The 21,085-nt window shown below is 45.0% G+C and overlaps 1 protein-coding gene and 1 pseudogene across 4 annotated transcripts in view; both read right to left on the bottom strand.

The window, feature by feature from the left end:
• auh (AU RNA binding protein/enoyl-CoA hydratase) overlaps positions 1-21,085 on the bottom strand; it is a 414,205-nt gene that overhangs the window by 177,785 nt on the left and 215,335 nt on the right. The gene's annotated exons all lie outside the window — the stretch shown is intronic.
• Positions 12,387-12,625, bottom strand: LOC139279854 (U2 spliceosomal RNA; annotated as a pseudogene).

Raw genomic sequence — 21,085 nt, 5'->3', positions numbered from 1 at the left:
CTTTCCTGCTTTCTCTCCATTTCCCTTGATCCCCTTAGCCATAAGGGCCATATCTAACTCCCTCTTGAATATATCCAATGAACTGGCATCAAGAACTCTCTGCGGCAGGGAATTCCACAGGTTAACAACTCTCTGAGTGAAGAAGTTTCTCCTCATCTCAGTCCTAAATGACCTATCCCTTATCCTAAGACTATGTCCCCTGGTTCTGGACCTGCCCAGCATCGGGAACATTCTTCCCACATCTAACCTGTCCAGTCCCGTCAGAATCTTATACGTTTCTATGAGATCCTCTCTCATCCTTCTAAACTCCAGTGAATAAAGGCCCAGTTGATCCAGTCTCTCCTCATATGACAGTCCAGCCATCCCTGGAATCACTCTGGTGAACCTTCGCTGCACTCCCTCAATAACAAGAACGTCCTTCCTCACTTCAATTCTGAGTCTCTCTCTATATTGAAGCGTCTGGGATCTGTGTACCATCTTAACCAATCAAACTGAAGAATCGTTCAATGAGCAGCAGAGAGTCTGAACCTGTATAACACAATGTCTGGAGGAGCAGGGCAACTCGGATAGCAACTTCCTGATTTCCACGTTTAACTGCGCCTTGGCTACCGCTGGAAGTTGCTGTCCCATTTACACTTTAATAACAGTAAGCGTGTTAGCTTCACCATTCTTTCTACAGCAAAATACGCCTGCAGGATCATGGTTGACATCGAACCATGGTGACAAACCATGATGAGCAATGGCAGACATAGAAACATAAAAAATAGGTGCAGGAGTAGGCCATTCGGCCCTTCGAGCCTGCACCGCCATTCAATGAGTTCATGGCTGAACATGCAACTTCAGTACCCCATTCCTGCTTTCTCGCCATACCCCTTGATCCCCCTAGTAGTAAGGACTACATCTAACTCCTTTTTGAATATATTTAGTGAATTGGCCTCAACAGCTTTCTGTGGTAGAGAATTCCACAGGTTCACCACTCTCTGGGTGAAGAAGTTTCTCCTCATCTCGGTCCTAAATGGCTTACCCCTTATCTTTAGACTGTGACCCCTGGTTCTGGACTTCCCAACATTGGGAACATTCTTCCTGCATCTAACCTGTCCAAACCAGTCAGAATTTTAAACGTTTCTATGAGATCCCCTCTCATTCTTCTGAACTCCAGTGAATACAAGCCCAGTTGATCCAGTCTTTCTTGATAGGTCAGTCCCGCCATCCCGGGAATCAGTCTGGTGAACCTTCGCTGCACTCCCTCAATAGCAAGAATGTCCTTCCTCAGGTTAGGAGACCAAAACTGTACACAATATACCAGGTGTGGCCTCACCAAGGCCCTGTACAACTGTATTAACACCTCCCTGCCCCTGTACACAAATCCCCTCGCTATGAAGGCCAACATGCCATTTGCTTTCTTAACCGCTTGCTGTACCTGCATGCCAACCTTCAATGACTGATGTACCGTGACACCCAGGTCTCGTTGCACCTCCCCTTTTCCTAATCTGTCACCATTCAGATAATAGTCTGTCCCTCTGTTTTTACCACCAACGTGGATAACCTCACATTTATCTACATTATACTTCATCTGCCATGCATTTTCCCACTCACCTAACCTATCCAAGTCACTCTGCAGCCTCATAGCATCCTCCTCGCAGCTCACACTGCCACCCAACTTAGTGTCATCCGCAAATTTGGAGATATTACATTTAATCCCCTCGTCTAAATCATTAATGTACAATGTAAACAGCTGGGGCCTAGGCACAGAACCTAGTGGTACCCCACTAGTCACTGCCTGCCATTCTGAAAAGTACCCATTTACTCCTACTCTTTACTTCCTGTCTGCCAACCAGTTCTCAATCCACATCAGCACACTACCCCCAATCCCATGTGCTTTAACTTTGCACATTAATCTTTTGTGTGGGACCTTGTCGAAAGTCTTCTGAAAGTCCAAATACACCACATCAACTGGTTCTCCCTTGTCAATTTTCCACTCTACTGGAAACATCCTCAAAAAATTCCAGAAGTTTTGTCAAGCATGATTTCCCTTTCACAAATCCATGCTGACTTGGACCTATCTTGTCACCTCTTTCCAAATGCGCTGCTATGACACCCTTAATAATTGATTCCATCATTTTGCCCACTACCGATATCAGGCTGACCGGTCTATAATTCCGTTTTCTCTCTCCCTCCTTTTTTAAAAAGTGGGTTATATTGGCTACCCTCCACTCCACATTTAAGGAGATATTTCATAACTCACAACAAAAATATATCCCAATGAGAAGGAAAGACCAAAAGAGAAGGGATAACCATCTGTGGCTAACTAAGGAAATAAGTGAGGGTATCAAATTGAAAACTAATGTCGCCAAGACTAATAGGAGGCCAGAGACCTGGGAAACTTCTTCACCCAGAGAGTGGTGAACCTGTGGAATTCTCTACCACAGAAAGTTGTTGAGGCCAATTCACTAAATATATTCAAAAAGGAGTTAGATGAAGTCCTTACTACTAGTGGGATCAAGGGGTATGGCGAGAAAGCAGGAATGGACTACTGAAGTTGCATGTTCAGCCATGAACTCATTGAATGGTGGTGCAGGCTTGAAGGGCTGAATGGCCTACTCCTGCACCTATTTTCTATGTTTCTAAAAGCCAGCAAAGAACGACTAAAAAAAGAATAAAGAGAGAGAAAATAGATTATGAAAGTAAACTAGCATGAAATATAAAAACAGATAGTAAGAGTTTCTACAGGTACATAAAAAGAAAAAGAGTGGCTAAAGTAAATGTTGGTCCCCTAGGGGAATTGATAATGGGGAACAGGCAGAGACTTTGAACAAATATTTGTATCGGTCTTCACGGTAGAAGACACTAAAAGATCCCAATAGTGGATAATCAAGGGGCTATAGGGAGGGAGGAACTTAATACAATCACTATCACTAAAGAAGTAGTACTCGGTAAAATAAACGTATAAGATTATGAGGGGGCTTGACAAGGTGGATGCAGAGAGGATGTTTCCACTGATGGTGGAGACTAGAACTAGAGGCCATGATCTTAGAATAAGGGGCCGCCCATTTAAAACAGAGATGAGGAGAAATTTCTTCTCTCAGAGGGTTGTATATCTGTGGAATTTGCTGCCTCAGAGAACTGTGGAAGCTGGGACATTGAATAAATTTAAGACAGAAATGGATAGTTTCTTAAACAATAAGGGGTTATGAGGAGCTGTCGGGGAAGTGGAGTTGAGTCAATGATCAGATCAGGCCTGATCTTATTGAATCGCAGAGCAGGCTCGAGGGGTCGTATGGCCTACTCCTGTTCCTATTTCTTATGTTCTTATGTCTTATCTGGTGGATTGGAGCAGCGAGGGAAGGGAAGAAGAGTGTGAGGCAGAGACCAATGACAGAATATTAAGAGAGCCAGATCACCTTTACAGACAGACATTATTTCAATCACACAGGTGTTATTGTGCCACAGTCACCAAAATTTAGACCAGTACTAACCAAACATACATTTGTTGCACTGTGTAGACTTCATATGTAAGAGTTAACACAAACAACTGTAGATTAAATAGTGGAAACTCCCACATTATTGAAAGCTCTAGAGATGACATTTCTCATGGGTTTGATATGTTTGATAATTCAAAAATATATATGGGGAACTTCTGACTGAAAATTTGTTTTTTTTTTTGAAGTGCAACTTTTTTGGTATTGTGTAGGTGTTAGGACAGCGTAATGACATTGTTGATGCATGAAAAATGACCTCATTTGTCTTGTAACTGCCTCTCTGCTGTTTTCCATTCTCTGTTATTCTGTTTGGCCCAGATTTTGCAGCAAAAATAACAACTTCTGAATTAATAACGTCGTTATTAATTTGCAACTTGTGGCAAGGAGGAGATAACCCGTGAATTGCCCATTAAACTTGCCACAGAATGTAAAGTTTAGTAATGAACAGCAGAAGTATGCTTTTAACAACGTGATAATTGTTAAGGACATCAACAACAACTTGTATTTATATAGCGCCTTTAACGAAGTGAAATGTCCCAAGGCGCTTCACAGGAGTATGTGAGATAAAAAATATTTGACACTGAGCCACATAAGCAGAAATTAGCGCAGGTGACCAAAAGCTTAGTCAAAGAGGTATATTTTAAGGAGCGCCTTGAAAGCGGAAAGATAGGTAGCGGGCGGAGCGGTTTCGGCAGGGAATTTTCGAGCTTGTAACCTATGCAACAGAAGGCACGGCCACCAATGGTTGAGCGATTATAATCAGGGATGCTCAAGAGGCCAGAATTAGAGGAGCGCAGATATCTCGGGGAGTTGTGGGGCTGGAGGAGATTACAGAGACAGGGAGAGGCAAGGCTATGGAGGGATTTGGAAAATAAGGATGAGAATTTTGAAATCGAAGCATTACTTAACCAAAAGCCAATGTAGGTCAGCGAGCACAGAGGTGATGGGTGAGCGGGACTCGATGCAAGTTAGGACACGGGCAGCCAATCAACCTCTCTTGCCCAGAAAATGAACAATTATAAATGTGGTGTCTCATTCCTTCAGGTTATGAATTGCGTCGAGATTTTAAAAATGTCAAATTTTAAATTTCATTTGTTTTTGAACTTTTCCTTTCTGTCTCTTTTTTCTCACTCTTTATCCAATCTTTCTTTCCCTCTCTTTATTTATCTTTCTATAAGTGATTTGACATTGAATTCACCCACTCTAATTCTCCCTCCTTCCTCTAGTTTATTCTTTAAATGCTTTAATCTCATTGTTTAAGGAGATACAGTTTATCCTATTATTTAGCAAGGTCCCAGGTGCCCTGTTGCCTTCGCTGCGCCATTACCAGCTTGCACTTGCAGCAACTTCGTGCGCAAAATATTTTAAAAATCTAAACGTGCACAAAAAATCTGGCTAATAGTCGGGATGTCCCGCTCCAGAAAAATCTGGACCAATATCTTTCACTTTGTGTCTCTTTATTTTTCACTCTCACTATGGTTCTCACACTTTCTTTTGTTGTCATCTCTGTTCGACTCCCACTTTTCCTCACTATTCCTTTAAGTCTCTATTAACAACAAGCCATAGGAGACATTAGGACAGGTGACCAAACACTTGGTCATAAGAGGTAGCTTTTAAGCAGCAGCTTAAAGGAGACAGAGGTGGAGAGGCAAAGAGGTTTGGGGAGCGAATTCCAGAGCTTAGGGCCTAAACAGAAGGAAGTGAGGGATGCACAAGACGTCTATGAAGAAGGAACGCAGAATTTGCTGTTAGAAATTAGGGTTACCTGAAAATAATACTGTGTTTATTAATTGTATGTTTCTGCTCAAGGCAAGTAAAGGGTTAATGTATAGGCTATGTTTTACCCAAGAATTAAGTTTCACTTTCGTAGAAGACTTGTCTCACACAGTGTTTTTAATGAGTTAGATTAAAGAATGCGTAACATTTTGACAATCTTTAATTTGGCCAATGAGGGCCCAACCGAATTGGGTCAAAATTCAGCCTTCTAATAAAGCGTGTTACTGCTGGAAAGCGGTGGCCACGTGGCGGTGTCGAATGGCCGCTGATTTGTAGTCGAATAGCCGCCACCAGCGAAATTCTTCCCGGTGGTTTTTCCAGCGGTCCCCACTTTCGCCCCACTGCTGCCGAACCCTCGTAACTGCATCGTCAAAGCGCGCAGCGCCGATGTCCCCACCCCCACAAGCAAAATTTACCTTAGAAAATCATCCGGCCGCCGTGCGGTGCCTCCGACAGTTTTTTCTGTCGATGCACTGTGTTCGCACTGTGTGTAAAATGGCGGTGTGGCCTCCATTAAAAGGGAGGGTGCACTGCCAGGCCGCCATCTTATTTTTCTTGTCAACCCGACAATTATGACCCCGGGTTTGGCCGAACCCTCCTTGGTAGCCCATGGACCTAACTTAAAAAGCTTCAGAGCTCGCTGCGGCTCTCCCCTTTAACTGAAGAGGAGAGACGTGTCAACAAGCCAGCGCGATGAAGTCACCAGCTGATGACTGACAGCGGCAGACATTCCACCCGCTCCCACTTCCGCCCCCATGACCGCCCAGGCAATGCATGACAGAGCTGTGGGCTTCTCCAGGATTGCTGGCTTCCCAAAGGTACAGGGCTGCACTGATTGCACCCACATCGTCTTGCGAGCAACTTTGGAGGATTCCGAGATATACAGGACCAGAAAAGGCTTCCACTCCATTGATGTGCAGCTCATGTGTGACGACATTCATCGCATCTTGTCAATTGATGCAAGATACCCTGGGAGCACCCATGATGCGTTCATCCTACGCGAGAGCGTTACATCGACCATGCTTCAGCAGCAGCCAGTTAAAGGGGAGAGCCGCAGCAAGCAATGCAGCTTTTTAAGTTAGGTCCATTGGGCCACCAGGGAGGGTTTGGCCAAACCTGCGATCATAATTGTCGGGCTGACAAGAAAAATAAGATGGCGTTCTGGCAGTGCACCCTCCCTTTTAATGGAGGCCACAACACCATTTTACACACACTGCAAACACAGTGCATCGATAGAAAAAACTGTCGGGGGCACCGCACGGCGGCCAGATGTTTTTCTACGGTAAATTTTGCTTGCGGGGGGGACATCGGCTACTGGGAGACAAAGGATACGGCCTCGCCATCTGACCCATGATGCACTTACGCATAACCCAGACGGAAGCTGACCAGGAATACAATATGTCGCACATTGCAATGCACAGCATAATAGAGAGGACCATTGGCATCTTGAAACAGCGTTTCCGATGCCTTGACCATTCCGGAGGATACTTGCAAAACTCCCCTGAGATTGTCGGTCAGTTCACTGTTGTGTGCTGCATGCTGCATAACTTAGCCATCATTAGGCAGCAGCAGCTGGTAGTAGAAGACCCACCTGAGATGAGAGTGGCTAATAATGATGAGAAAGATGCAGATGAGGAGGACGAGGAAGCCATGTGAGTACCTGAACCCGGAGCACGACGGTGGAGGAGGGCGGGCCGTTGTGGCCCTTTAACGATTGCTCGAACCTTGTGCCAGCAGCTCATCCGTGAACTCTTTACTGCTGCCTGAAAGTTCAGTGGCAACTATTCCACATGGACCATGTTTACTGTTCCGTAATGTTGTGTTGTGTTAATGGAACAAATGATGGAAATTATTCTTGTTTACTTCAAAAAGCTGTGTTAATAATCGAACAAATAATGGAAATGATTCTTCTTGAGTTCCAAAAGTTGCGTTAATAAGGGAACAAATAATGTAAATGATTCAGTTATAATTTAAAATATATTTTATTCACTAGTTTAACATTTGTTTGTACTTAACTTAACTTTAATAAACATATTCGTGAATCAAACTTTAAAGTTTTCACTTAAAAACTTTAAGATCACTTACTATCATTTATTAACTTGTAAATTTACATAACTTACAAAAAACTTTCAATTTAAGAACAGTTACAACAGTAACAACAATAACAACAACAGCAGCAAAGAAAGGCTGCACCCGTCTCTCCTCCACCTTATTCTAAGACCACCCGCTGCGCTTGGTCTTGGTGACTCCACCACCCTTGCCCACAGGCGGTGGCGCAGCGTTTCTCTGGTTGGTAGCAAGCTTACTCTTTCGAACACCTCGGGTAATGCACACTTCTTTATTGGTCGGCCTCTTCAGAGGCTGGTCTGGGGACTAGAAATAGAGAAACATAGAAAATAGATGCAGGAGTAGGCCTTTCGGCCCTTCGTGCCTGCACCACCATTCAATAAGATCATGGCTGATCATTCCCTCAGTACCCCTTTCCTGATTTCTCTCCATACCCCTTGATCCCTTTAGCCGTAAGGGCCATATCTAACTCCCTCTTGAATATATCCAATGAACTGGCATCAACAACTCTCTGCGGCAGGGAATTCCACAGGTTAACAACTCTGAGTGAAGAGGTTTCTCCTCATCTCAGTCCTAAATGGCATGCCCCTTATCCTAAGACTGTGTCCCCTGGTTCTGGACTTTCCCAACATCGGGAACATTCTACCCGCATCTAACCTGACCCGTCCTGAAAGTCCAAATACACCACATCCACTGGTTCTCCCTTGTCCACTCGACTAGTTACATCCTTAAAAAATTCCAGAAGATTTGTCAATCATGATTTCCCCTTCATAAATCCATGCTGACTTGGACCGATCCTGTCACTGCTTTCCAAATGCGCTGCTATTTCATCCTTAGTAATTGATTCCAACATCTTCCCCACTACTGATGTCAGGCTAACCGGTCTATAATTACCCGCTTTCTCTCTCACTCCCTTTTCGAAAGATGTAGTCCTTACTACTAGGGGGATCAAAGGGTATGGCGAGAAAGCAGGAATGGGGTACTGAAGTTGCATGTTCAGCCATGAACTCATTGAATGGCGGTGCAGGCTCGACGGGCCGAATGGCCTACTCCTGCACCTATTTTCTATGTTTCTATGTCCAGTCAGAATCTTATATGTTTCTATGAGATCCCCTCTCATCCTTCTAAACTCCAATGTATAAAGGCCCAGTTGATCCAGTCTCTCCTCATATGACAGTCCTGCCATCCCAGGAATCAGTCTGGTGAACCTTCGCTTCACTCCCTCAATAGCAAGAACGTACTTCCTCAGATTAGGAGACCAAAACTGAACACAATATTCCAGGTGAGGCCTCACCAAGGCCCTGTACAACTGCAGTAAGACCTCCCTGCTCCTATACTCAAATCCCCTAGCTATGAAGGCCAACATACTATTTGCCTTCATCACCGCCAGCTGTACCTGCATGCGAACTTTCAATGACTGATGAACCATGACACCCACGTCTCGTTGCACCTCCCCTTTTCCTAATCTGCCGCCATTCAGATAATATTCTGTCTTTGCGTTTTTGCCCCCAAAGTGGATAACCTCACATTTATCCACATTATACTGCATCTGCCATGCATTTGCCCACTCACCTAACCTGTCCAAGTCACCCTGCAGCCTCCTAGTGTCCCGCTCACAGCTCACACCGCCACCCAGTTTAGTGTCATCTGCAAACTTGGAGATATTACACTCAATTCCTTCATCCAAATTATTGATGTATATTGTAAAGAGCTGGGGTCCCAGCACTGAGCACTGCGGCACTCCACTAGTCACTGCCTGCCATTCTGAAAAGGACCGTTTATCTCGACTCTCTGCTTCCTGTCTGCCAACCAGTTCTCTATCCACGTCAGTATATTACCCACTATACCATGTGCTTTGATTTTGCACAACAATCTCTTGTGTGGGACCTTGTCAAAAGCCTTTTGAAAGTCCAAATACACCACATCCACTGGTTCTGCCTTGTCCACACTACTAGTTACATCCTCAAAAAATTCCAGAAGATGTGTCAATCATGATTTCCCCTTCATAAATCCATGTTGACTTGGACTGATCCTGTCACTGCTTTCCAAATGTGCTGCTATTTCATCCTTAATAATTGATTCCAACATTTTCCCCACTACTGATGTCAGGCTAACCGGTCTATAATTACCCGCTTTCTCTCTCCGTCCCTTTTTTAAAAGTGGTGTTACATTAGCTACCCTCCAGTCCATAGGAACTGATCCAGACTCGACAGACTGTTGGAAAATGATCACCAATGCATCCACTATTTCTAGGGCCACTTCCTTAAGTATTCTGGGATGCAGACTATCTATCAGGCCCCGGGGATTTACCTCGGCCTTCAATCCCATCAATTTCCCTCATACAATTTCCTGCCTAATAAGGATATCCTTCAGTTCCTCCTTCTCACAAGACCCTCGGTCCCCTCGTACTTCCGGAAGGTTATTTGTGTCTTCCTTCGTGAAGACAGAACCAAAGTATTTGTTCAATTGGTGTGCCATTTCCTTGTTCCCCATTATAAATTCACCTGAATCCGACTGCAAGGGACCTACGTTTGTCTTCACTAATCTTTTTCTCTTCACATATCTATAGAAGCTTTTGCAGTCAGTTTTTATATTCCCGGCAAGCTTCTTCTCGTACTCTATTTTGCCCCTCTTAATTAAACCCTTTGTCCTCCTCTGTTGAATTCTAAATTTCTCCCAGTCCTCAGGTTTGTTGCTTTTTCTGGCCAATTTATATGCCTCTTCCTTGGATTTAACACTATCCTTAATTTCCTTTGTTAGCCACGGTTGAGCCACCTTCCCCGTTTTATTTTTACTCCAGACAGGGATGTACAATTGCTAAAGTTCATCCATGTGATCTTTAAATGTTTGCCATTGCCTATCCACCGTCAACCCTTTAAGTATCATTTGCCAGTCTATTCTAGCCAATTCACGCCTCAAACCATCGAAGTTACCTTTCCTTAAGTTCAGGCCCTTAGTTTCTGAATTAACTGTATCACTCGCCATCTTAATAAAGAATTCTACCATGTTATGGTCACTCTTCCCCAAGGGGCCTCGCACAATAAGATTGCTAATTAGTCCCTTCTCATTATACATCACCCAGTCTTGGATGGCCAGCTCCCTAGTTGGTTCCTCGCCATATCATATTGGTCTCGAAAACTATCCCTAATACACTCCAGGAAATCCTCCTCCACCGCATTGCTACCAGTTTGGTTAGCCCAATCAATATGTAGATTAAAGTCACCCATGATAACTGCTGTACCTTTATTGCATGCATCCCTTATTTCTTGTTTGATGCTGTCCCCAACCTTACTACTACTGGTTGGTGGTCTGTACACAACTCCCACTAGCATTTTCTGCCCCTTGGTATTCCATAGCTCCACCCATACAGATTCCACATCATCCAAGGTAATGTCCTTTCTTACTATTGCATTAATTTCCTCTTTAACCAGCAATGCCATCCCGCCTCCTTTTCCTTTCTGTCTATCCTTCCTAAATACCCCTGGAGCCATGTCTCCGTGATGCCAATTACATCATATCCGTTAACTGCTATCTGCGCAGTTAATTCGTCCACCTTATTCCGAATACTCCTCGCATTGAGGCACAGAGCCTTCAGGCTTGTCTTTTGAACACACTTTGTCCCTTTAGAATTTTGCTGTAATGTGGCCCTTTTTGCTTTTTGCCTTGGGTTTCTCTGCCCTCCACTTTTTCTTCTTTCTATCTTTTGTTTCTGCCCCCATTCTACTTCCCTCTGCCTCCCTGCATAGGTTCCCACCCCCACATTAGTTTAACTCCTCCCCAACAGCACTAGCAAACACTCCCCCTAGGACATTGGCTCCGGTCCTGCCCAGGTGCAGACTGTCCGGTTTGTACTGGTCCCACTGCCCCCAGAACCGGTTCCAATGTCCCAGGAATTTGAATCCCTCCCTTCTGCACCACTCCTCAAGCCACAAATTCAGCTGAGCTATTGTGCGATTCCTACTCTGACTAGCACGTGGCACTGGTAGCAATCCTGAGATTACTACTTTTGAGGTCCTACTTTTTAATTTAGCTCCTAGCTCCCTAAATTCGTCTCGTAGGACCTCATCCCGTTTTTTACTGATATCGTTGGTACCTATATGCACCACGACAAATGGCTATTCACCCTCCCTTTTGAGAATGCCCTGCACCCGCTCCAAGACATCCTTGACCCTTGCACCACGGAGGCAACATACCATCCTGGAGTCTCGCTTGCGGCCGCAGAAACGTCGATCTATTCCCCTTACAATTGAATCCCCTATCACTATAGCTCTCCCACTCTTTTTCCTGCCCTCCTGTGCAGCAGAGCCACCCACGGTGCCATGAACTTGGCTGCTGCTGCCCTCCCCTGATGAGTCATCCCCCTCAACAGTACCCAAAGCGGTGTATCTGTTTTGCAGGGGGATGACCGCAGGGGACCCCTGCACTACCTTCCTTGCACTGCTCTTCCTGTTGGTCATCCATTCCCTTTCTGGCTGTGTACCCTTTACCTGCAGTAAGACCAACTCACTAAACATGCTATTCACGTCATTCTCAGCATCATGGATGCTACAGAGTGAATCCACCCGCAGCTCCAGTGACGCAATGCGGTCCGTCAGGAGTGGGAGTAGCAGTTGCAGTTGATTCTGTCAATGGGCACGGGGTCTGGGCGTGTTCCCTTATTGCAGCAGCTAACTCCAACATTCCCTCCCTCATGTGTCCTGGCAGTGTCTCAACTACCTCCAACATTCCCTCACTCATGTTCACCGACAGTGACGCACCTACCTGTGACATTCCCTCCCCCATGTGCAACGACATTGTTTCTGCTGACTGAGATATTCCTGCATTCATGTTCCCGGACAGCATTCCCATTTCTTGTGAGAATGTTGTTACTTCTCCCGACAGTCCCAATACCGCATCACCCACCTCACTGAAGGTGTGCAGGAGTGATCGAGTAAGGTCAATTTTTATTTTTTTTTTAAATTCGTAGCCAATCGTTCCAATTCTTTGTCAAATCACAAACGCCAGAGGTCACCTTGCACACATCAAGGATCACTCTGCGCCAATGCTCTTAGCCAAAAGGCCTAGAGCCACTGCACCGTTCCTGGAAGTACTGCAATACCAGGTTCGTGCCATGGAGGTGGATGGGTCAGGCCCCCCACACACCTCCGTGGAGGTGGATGGGTCAAGCCACCCCACCCACCTCCTATTTCCAAAAAAGCAAGCATATACCTTCCTGATCCAGGGAGAACCACCTTGGGGTAATGGTGGTTACTCCCCTGTCAGGTCAGCTACGCATGATCTTAGCCAAAAGGCCGAGCTGCTATGCACTCATTGCCATCATGTGAACCACATCTGTGAAATCCTGCACCTCAGGAGAGTGCGGTCGAGCTCTCCTTCCCCTCCTCACCCTGGATGTGGCTCACAGCATCCTAGTGAGACCGGCAGCCTCGGATGGTGGGGCCCTGGGTGTGCCTTACTGCATCCCATTGGGACCCGCAGCCTGGGACGGTGGGGCCCTGGGTGTGCCTCACTGCAGCACCCCTGGGACCCACAGCCTCGGACAGTGGTGCCCTGGGTGTGCCTCGCTACACCCCACTGGAATCCCCAGCCTCAGATGATGGGAAACCATGGAAAGTCCTACCAACACTCAAACCACTTCTCAGGGAAGGGGCTAGCACCTCAATGGGTGGCACCTGCACTTCCTCCAAAGTGAGTACAACAGTGGGGACTTCATCCATCCCCTCCCCCTCCCTCCAATGCTCTTGGTCTGGAAGGTGGGATTGGAAGATGTTCTCCTCTTCAGGCTCGTCCTCGTCTGAATCTTTTTCTGCATCGTCAGGGTTGGCCTCAAGTTCTGCAAAATATAACAGAACAGACAAATGGTTAGCAGCAGAGGAGGGGGCAGAGTGGGTGGCATGAGTAGGCTCATATAGAGCAGGCAGCAGGTTGATTGGAAGGACCATGATGAATGATAGCACATTGCATCAACCAAAGCGTAGCTGAGGGACACATCCCCATGAACCGAAGTATGGCTAGCCCATGCAGTACTTAACATTTAGGAAAGCCAGACTGTGGAATTTGCAGGACTTACCCTCTCCTTCAAGTGTGGGCCCAGCTTGTGCAGTGGTGGTTGCTTTTCTCCAGGCAGGACACATCAAAGCAGCGACCCTCTCTTCCAAGAATGTCAGTGCGTGCAGATTTGCCGGGCCTCCTCCTGTTCGAGTTCTTTCCCTTTTGTTGTGTGCCACATTCCTCTGTAAAGGTGAAAATACAACTTTTTAGGGAGGGTGTCTTTCTGCTGGCTGTGACATATACAGATGGTCACATTCACAATTGCAATTCTATTGAAAAATGAAAATATTACTTACACTAACTACTTGACCAAGGTTCTGCCACTTCTTTTTGCACTGGCCTCCAGACCTCAGGATGGTTACCATTGCACAGTAATCTTCTGCATGTTGGTTCCAGCGTTTCTTCATTTCTTTGGGTGGAACTTTTATGTGACTTCTGCTGATGTCCAGCTCCTGCCATCTGCCAGTGTCCAGCTCCTGCCATCTGCCCTCAATCACAGTAACTAGTGCCTCCACTTCATCCTGTAAGAAATTCTTGGTCCTTGAGCCGTGTTGCAGCTTGTATTGGAGCTCCGATTTTTCCAATGAGAATTAAAGTTCTCACACACAACTAGCTCTTCAATAATGGTCGATTGAAGACCAGGAGCTGTACTGGGCATGCGCATCCATAGGAATCACGTCAAAAACGTCCTTTTTTTTGTGCATGCACATAAGGGGTGGCGTCGTTTTTTCGGCGCAGACATTTGGCTCCACCCCCCGAGGCTACAGGACAGGTTGCATGCTGCCAATTTTTAAAAATAGAGCGGGAAAACTTGGCACATTTATTTTTGGAGCAGTTGTGGCCTAGAAAAACGGGCGTAACTCAGGCAATACGCCAAAATACAGCTTTGAGCAAAATTGAGCCCATTGTGTTGGAGATGGGAGTTCAGAGTTTCCATGGCAACTGGCTGGAGTAAGACAGTTCTAACAAAGGGCCTCTCTTTTAATGGCCCAAAGTTGTGCTTGAGAATGCAACGGGAGGACAAAGCAGGATGAGATCAGAGATTATAGCTATGAGGGAACAGGGCCTGTCAAGATAAGGGGAGTACAGATGGATGGATTGGCCTTCAAAACCATAAACAAGAAAGATGTGTAATGGTTGTGAAGACCCCTCCTTCAGGGTGGGTCTTCATCAGCAAGTGTAGACAAAGAACTCGAGGCCCCATTGGGTATAGAGTTTTTAGGAGAACCTCAATAGGCCAAAAAGTATTTAATTCCAGGCCCACCTCTAAAACGAGAATAAAAGTAACACCCTGAAGGCCAATCCCCGCAAAATGGTGGAGGGTAATTACTGGGAGCTGTGTTGGTCGATTGCTTCTGGAAAGCAATCCCATACTTTACTGAAAAAGAGAGAGAGGCTGCAAGCCAGAGAACTGCTCATGCGCACCAGCCGTTTGCCCGATCAGGATTGGGTATCAACTACTCGTCATGGTCGTATATTTTTGCTGTATAACTAATGTGTTCTATTCCGTCTTAAACTCTGATGAAACATGATATACCCACCAGATTGGTTTACAGTTGAACCTGATTATTAAATTGACTAGAGATAACCTTAACTGACAATTTCTAACAGAGGGTTGTAGAACTGTGGGAGGTTACAGAGATAGGGTGGGGCCATGGAGGGATTTGAACATAAGAATGAGAATTTTTAAATTGAGGCATTGTGGATCGGGAGCCAATGCAGCACTCGTATGTGACTGATACCTGGTAACTACTTGATCAATAAACATTAAATCAGAGTGCAACAAACAGGCAGAGAGCAGACAGATGCAATTTTTATAAAAAGAAAAGATCATATTCGTAGGGGTTCCAGTTATTTATTTTCTATTACTACATCCATGAATATGTGTATTTTTTACTTTTATGTACAAGCTCCTGGTAATCAAGTTTACAATAGTTCTTCACAATACACTTTCCTTAGTCACTTAGTAGTCTCTTAGTAAGGAGGTCACAATTTATTTTTTACATTGTGTATAATCAATAACATTGTTTAAGGACAGAAAGTACATAGATAGTTGTTGAAAGTTGGCGGCTCGTAGCCCCAATTAGCAGATTTAATTGGCAGCTCAAGTGGGCAATCCTTTTGTACAGAAAGTTAGATGAAGGTCAAAGGTCAAGCTTTTGGCTCCCTGTCCAGCTAAGAAAGGACACATAGAAAATCTGCAGAGATCTGATAAATAAATCAGACACAGAGCAAGAGTTCCCTGCTTAAGCTTGGTGCCGACAGGTTTCAGAGAAATTATTAGTCAAAAAAGTGTATTTAGCCCGCTAACAGGGGTGTGTGGCATACTTTGTTAATTTTTTACGTTTTGAGGAGTGTTATGAAATAGATTAAAATTCACTATAAATGTTAATCCAAATGTCCACCTATTATATGAAAGATAAATCAGTTCGTTGATTTATAACGGGCCTTGACTCACTAGGTGAAGGTAAACTCCTGATTGTAAGGGTTATGGGATCCGCGTACAGGAGAGGGCAGTGACATGGCACCCAAGACACTGTCTAGACCAGACCTGAAATTTTTAACAATGACCAATAACTTTAAAAAAACTGACACAGCACCGAAAAAGTTAACAATTTAAGAAGGGTCCTGTCATGCAAAAACATGTAGTTGCACAAGCTTTGCAGCTTAAGTATACAACACAATAGACCAAAAATTACGATTGACGGCAGACCTCCAGAGTATGCTGCCTAGCTGGGAAAAGAATACACACATACCTGATTGCGGCCCTCCTACGTAAACTTGTATGATGCTGCGAGTAGGAGGGCAGCGTAATGGTGCACGGGTTCCAGGGAAGCATTCCTGGGATCACATGGGCCTGGTCCTCCAAACAGAATGTCTTTCATTCATTTAAATGACTACAATATTCATTACTACAGACTTTAAAATATTATCAGATTTAGCTTTTATCATGGGAATCCAATTCAATACTCATAATTCCCACTTCTAAACAAATACCGTGCACTGTGCAGAAAGTTATTAAATGTAAATTTATTAAATTATTACATTTATTAAATTAAAGTTATTAAATTTCCCATTTTCTCTCTCCATCCGCTCTCATTTTGGCCACTGGGTCGTTGCTAATGGTTGCGCATATTCTGGCCTCGGGGCCCGCGTCATGACAGGAGTTGACGACTGCTGAACTGAACACCGCCTAATCCGCTCTGTTATCTCCATCAATGTTGCCTCGAAATGCCGGCGGCGGCAACAGTAACTCTGCCATAAAAACATCAACACTGAAGCACTCAAAGACCCTGCAAAAAAAGTCCTATTCAGCCTCACAGCCAGCCTGACGACTCCAAATGAACTGGAGCCGCAGAGTGCCCATAGTGCCTGGTCTGCCCTCAAATCCACAATAATCAGCACCTATGAGGAAACTCTTGGGTACTCTACCAGAAAACATCAAGACTGGTTTGATGAGAACGACCAGGAGATCCAGGAGCTAATAAACCATACACACAAGGCATTCTTGAATTAGAAATAGCATAACAACTCGAGAGAAAGAAAACGGATCTACAGGCAACTGAAGTCTGAGGTCCAACAAAAAAACTCTTGACATAAAGAACAGATGGTGGGTGGAAAGAGCGCAGGAGATCGAGCAACTAGCTGACAACCATGACGTGCGCGACTTTTTTTTAGCACAGTCAAGACCATCTACGGCCCAAGCACTCAAGGTCCTACCCCACTGAGAGCTAAGAACGCTGGAAGGAGCACTTAGAAGATTTCCTTAACCAAGACTCTGTCTTTGACGTGAGCGTCCTCGACTCCATCCCACAGCATGTTATCTGCCACCATGTCGGCACATCAGCCCGGCATGAGGTTGAAAAGGCCATCCCACAGCTGAAAAACAACAAGGCCTCAGGAGCAGATGGAATCCCTGCCGAAGTACTAAAGCATGGCAGAGAAGTACTGTTGGAGCGAATCCATGACCTCATCACTCTCATCTAGAAGGAGGAGAGCATGCCGGTGTTCTCTGAGCGTGACCATTTTCAAGAAAGGTGACAAGACCGATTGTGGTAATTACAGAGGAGTCTCCCTACTGTCAGCCACAGGGAAAATTATCGCCAAGAATCCTCCTCAATCATCTCCTCCCAGTGGCTGAAGAGTTCCTCCCAAAGTCGCAATACGGGATTCTGCCTACTTAGAGGCACAACGGATATGATTTTCACCACGCGACAAATTCAAGGAAAATGTAGGGAGCAGCACCAACCTCAGTACATGGCCTTCTTTGACCTCACAAAGGCTTTCGACTCTGTCAAACAAGAGGTATTATGGAGTATCCTCCTCAAATTCGTCTGTCCTCAAAAAATTGTCACCATCCTGCGCCTGCTTCACGATGACATGCAAGCCTTGATCCTTACCAACTGATCAACCACAGACCCAATACAAGTGCAGACCAGGGTCAAGCAAGGCTGTGTCATTGCACCAACGCTCTTCTCAATCTTTCTTGCTGCAATGCTTCATCTAATCTCCAACAAGCTCCCCGCTGGAATGGAGCTAATCTGCAGGATGAACGGGAAATAGTTCAACCTCTATCACCTCCAGTCAAGTACCAAGGTTGTCTCAACCTCTGTCATTAAATTACAGTATGCAGACGACACTTGCATTTGCACATACTCAGAGGGCAATCTCCAAACCATCGTTAACACCTTCACTGAAGCGTACAAGAGTCTGGGCTTTACATTAAACCTCCGTAAGACAAAGGTTCTCCACCAACCTGCCCCCGACTCACAATACTGTCCCCGATCATCAAGGTCCATGACTAGACCTTGGACAGCGTGGATCACTTTCCATACTTTGGGAGCCTCCTGTCAGCGAGGGCAGACTTTGATGACGAAACTCAACACTGCCTTCAGTGTGTCAGTGCAGCCTTCGGTCGCCTGAAGAAAAGAGTGTTTGAAGACCAAGATCTCAAACCTGGCACCAAGCTCATGGTCGACAGAGAAGTAGTAATTCCCGCCGTCCTTTATGCTTCAGAGATATGGACAATGTACAGTAGGCACCTCAAAGTACTGGAGAAGTACTACCAACGTTGCCTCTGCAAAATTCTGCAAATCCATTGGCAGGATAGGTGTACCAACGTCAGTGTTCTCTCTCAGGCCAACATCGAAGCATTGACCATGCTCAGTCAGCTCCGATGAGCGGGCCATGTAGTCTGCATGCCTGATACAAGACTCTTGAAACGAGCTCCTTCATGGCAAGCCAGCCCCAGAAGAGCAGAGAAAACGCTTCAAAGCCTCCCTGAAAAAATGGAACATCCCTACTGGGAATCACTGGCCCATGTCCATTCAAAGTGGAGAAGAAGCATTTGGGAAGGCGTCGAAAACTTTGAGTCTCTTCATCGGGAGCACGCGGTAGTCAAGTACAAACAGCCGAAGGAGCGTACGACAAACCAAGCACCCCACCCAACCATCCCTTCAACCACCACCTGCTCCACCTGTGACAGAGTTTGTCGATCCCGCACTGGACTCATCAGTCACCTTCGAACTCATGTTAGTGTGGAAGCAAGGCATCCTCAACTCTGAGGGACTGCCTAAGAAGAAGATTAAATGTAAATATTTTTTTTTTTTTAAACTGCAGCTTTAACAGGCCTGTTTCCACCAGCTTTAAAATTTCCACACATAATTGCTGAGCAGTTGGTGGGCAAATAGCCCAACTCTGCGCCAGCTGTTTGGGACCGCAAGTTTGGGATTTAGCACATGCGCTTAAATCCTGAACTTGCGGTGGATTTCAAAGGCAGTATGATACTCAGAGTACGCCATCATACTCACCGCAAAATCTGGGCCATTATTTCACTTATATTGAAGGAAAACATATGTATAAAACCCTAAAGGGGAAATCCAAACGTTGAAGGCATTCTTAAAGGAATCTGGGAGAAAAGGTTTATATTTTGGTTAATTCTACTTCACAATTAATAGATTTTGAATCTTAAAAAAAAGAACAAAGTGACATTTTGATTTTCAACAGAACAGCCAGATCATTACTATTCAAAAGTTACTTCAACAGTATTCTCTCACACCCACCATAGCCCAATACTCATCCCCTCAGTTTATTCACAAAGTCAAACTGACCCATCCAACTTACCACCCTCTTCTATAGACATTCTCTTCACCAATCCTCCCAGGTCATACTGGCATCCTTTTCCCTAAACTAACCTGGCACTCTTCTCACCTTCTAATCCAATTAAACTGGTATTTTTCTTTCACTCCCCAGTTCAATTTGGCATTCATTGATTTCAATAGATAGAAACTCGAGGGTATCATGCCCACAATATTCCCATGCACACTTGCTCTGTGCAAGGCCCGGCTGGCGACACGGGCATCAGAAACGATCCCCTTTCTGAAATAGCCAGCACTAATTAAGGTTTCCCCTTAACTAAACTATGTTAAACATTTCCATAATGCATTCACATTATAGCATTTTCTGGTATATTGCAACCTCTGATAGAAATGTATTATTGATGGTTCCCTCACTTATCAAGTGAAGCTTCCAAAACAATTTCTCAGATGGTTATGATGCGTCATTGGAAATAAAGACAGCAGTCTGACTCTCATGCTTGACTGGCATCTGCATTTTATCTTTCACTTAGGGATAAATATGCTAACTTAGGTTATTTATCTGGGTTGGAAAGAACCACCAAATATTGGAAGAAATGGCAGGAATTCTTTCCTGCATTGTTTAAATGTGTCTCCAGCATGCTAATCAAGGGATAGCACTAACAAAATCTATGAAAACCTCTCTTTAGTACAGGTTTTGCTTGGGGAATGAGATGCTAAAGTGTAGATAAAAAATTGATTCATATCTCAGAGCATCACCAACAATCACTGATGGGTAAGGTTGGAACGAAACTGTTGTCATGCTCTACCCATTTTTAATCACTTGTTTCTCTCCGATATCCTTAGGGCAACAAACAAAACAACTTCTTGCCCAAATAATAAACCTCCTATCTGTCTGCTGCCAAAAGCTGTCCTGCCAACACAGGATGCAACCTCCTGATCCACACAACTGCATTGAATCAAGCAATACAATTCCAGCAAAAGGCAGTAAAATGCTAATTTCAGAGACCTGCCACTGACAGGGCTGAAAAAACATTAACTATCAGCATGAAACGCTGATGGCTGGCATGTGTGTATATATTGTATATAATACTGAACAACAGATTTCAGGGATTGATTAAAAGGCTACATGCCATCTCCAGATTTCAGATGCCCATTATAAATCACTTGAGTTTTACTCAGGCAGATTATGGTGATGCCTCAACCTTGCAATTAATGGATTAATGATTCCCTAACCTTGTTAGACCTCCTCAAATGCATTGAGCATATAGGGGCCCAGTTTCCACCGACCCTTAGAATGGCACACTTCCGCGAGGTCCGCCAACTTTTTGGAACAAAAAGCATGCCTAATCCTTACCATGGTATTCTCCATGCTCATCAGGCCTCCTTCGGACTCGGCGGAGTGCAGCAGAACCAGCGGGGGGGAAGAGCCAGGTCCCGGTGCTGAAAACGGTGCTGGGACCTCTGCACACGTCATGTATCTCACACTACTGTATATAACTGTACCTTACCATGCTATACATGACTGTAACTAGATATGACCTGTAACCACAAGCATACTTTACCACCAGGGGTGCACTTGCAAGAGACACTGCATACCTGTCCCACACAGGTATA

This window comes from Pristiophorus japonicus, chromosome 1 (assembly GCF_044704955.1).
Source record: "Pristiophorus japonicus isolate sPriJap1 chromosome 1, sPriJap1.hap1, whole genome shotgun sequence".
NCBI classification, from domain to species: Eukaryota; Metazoa; Chordata; class Chondrichthyes; family Pristiophoridae; genus Pristiophorus; species Pristiophorus japonicus.
This window is presented reverse-complemented; position numbering and strand designations above follow the sequence as displayed.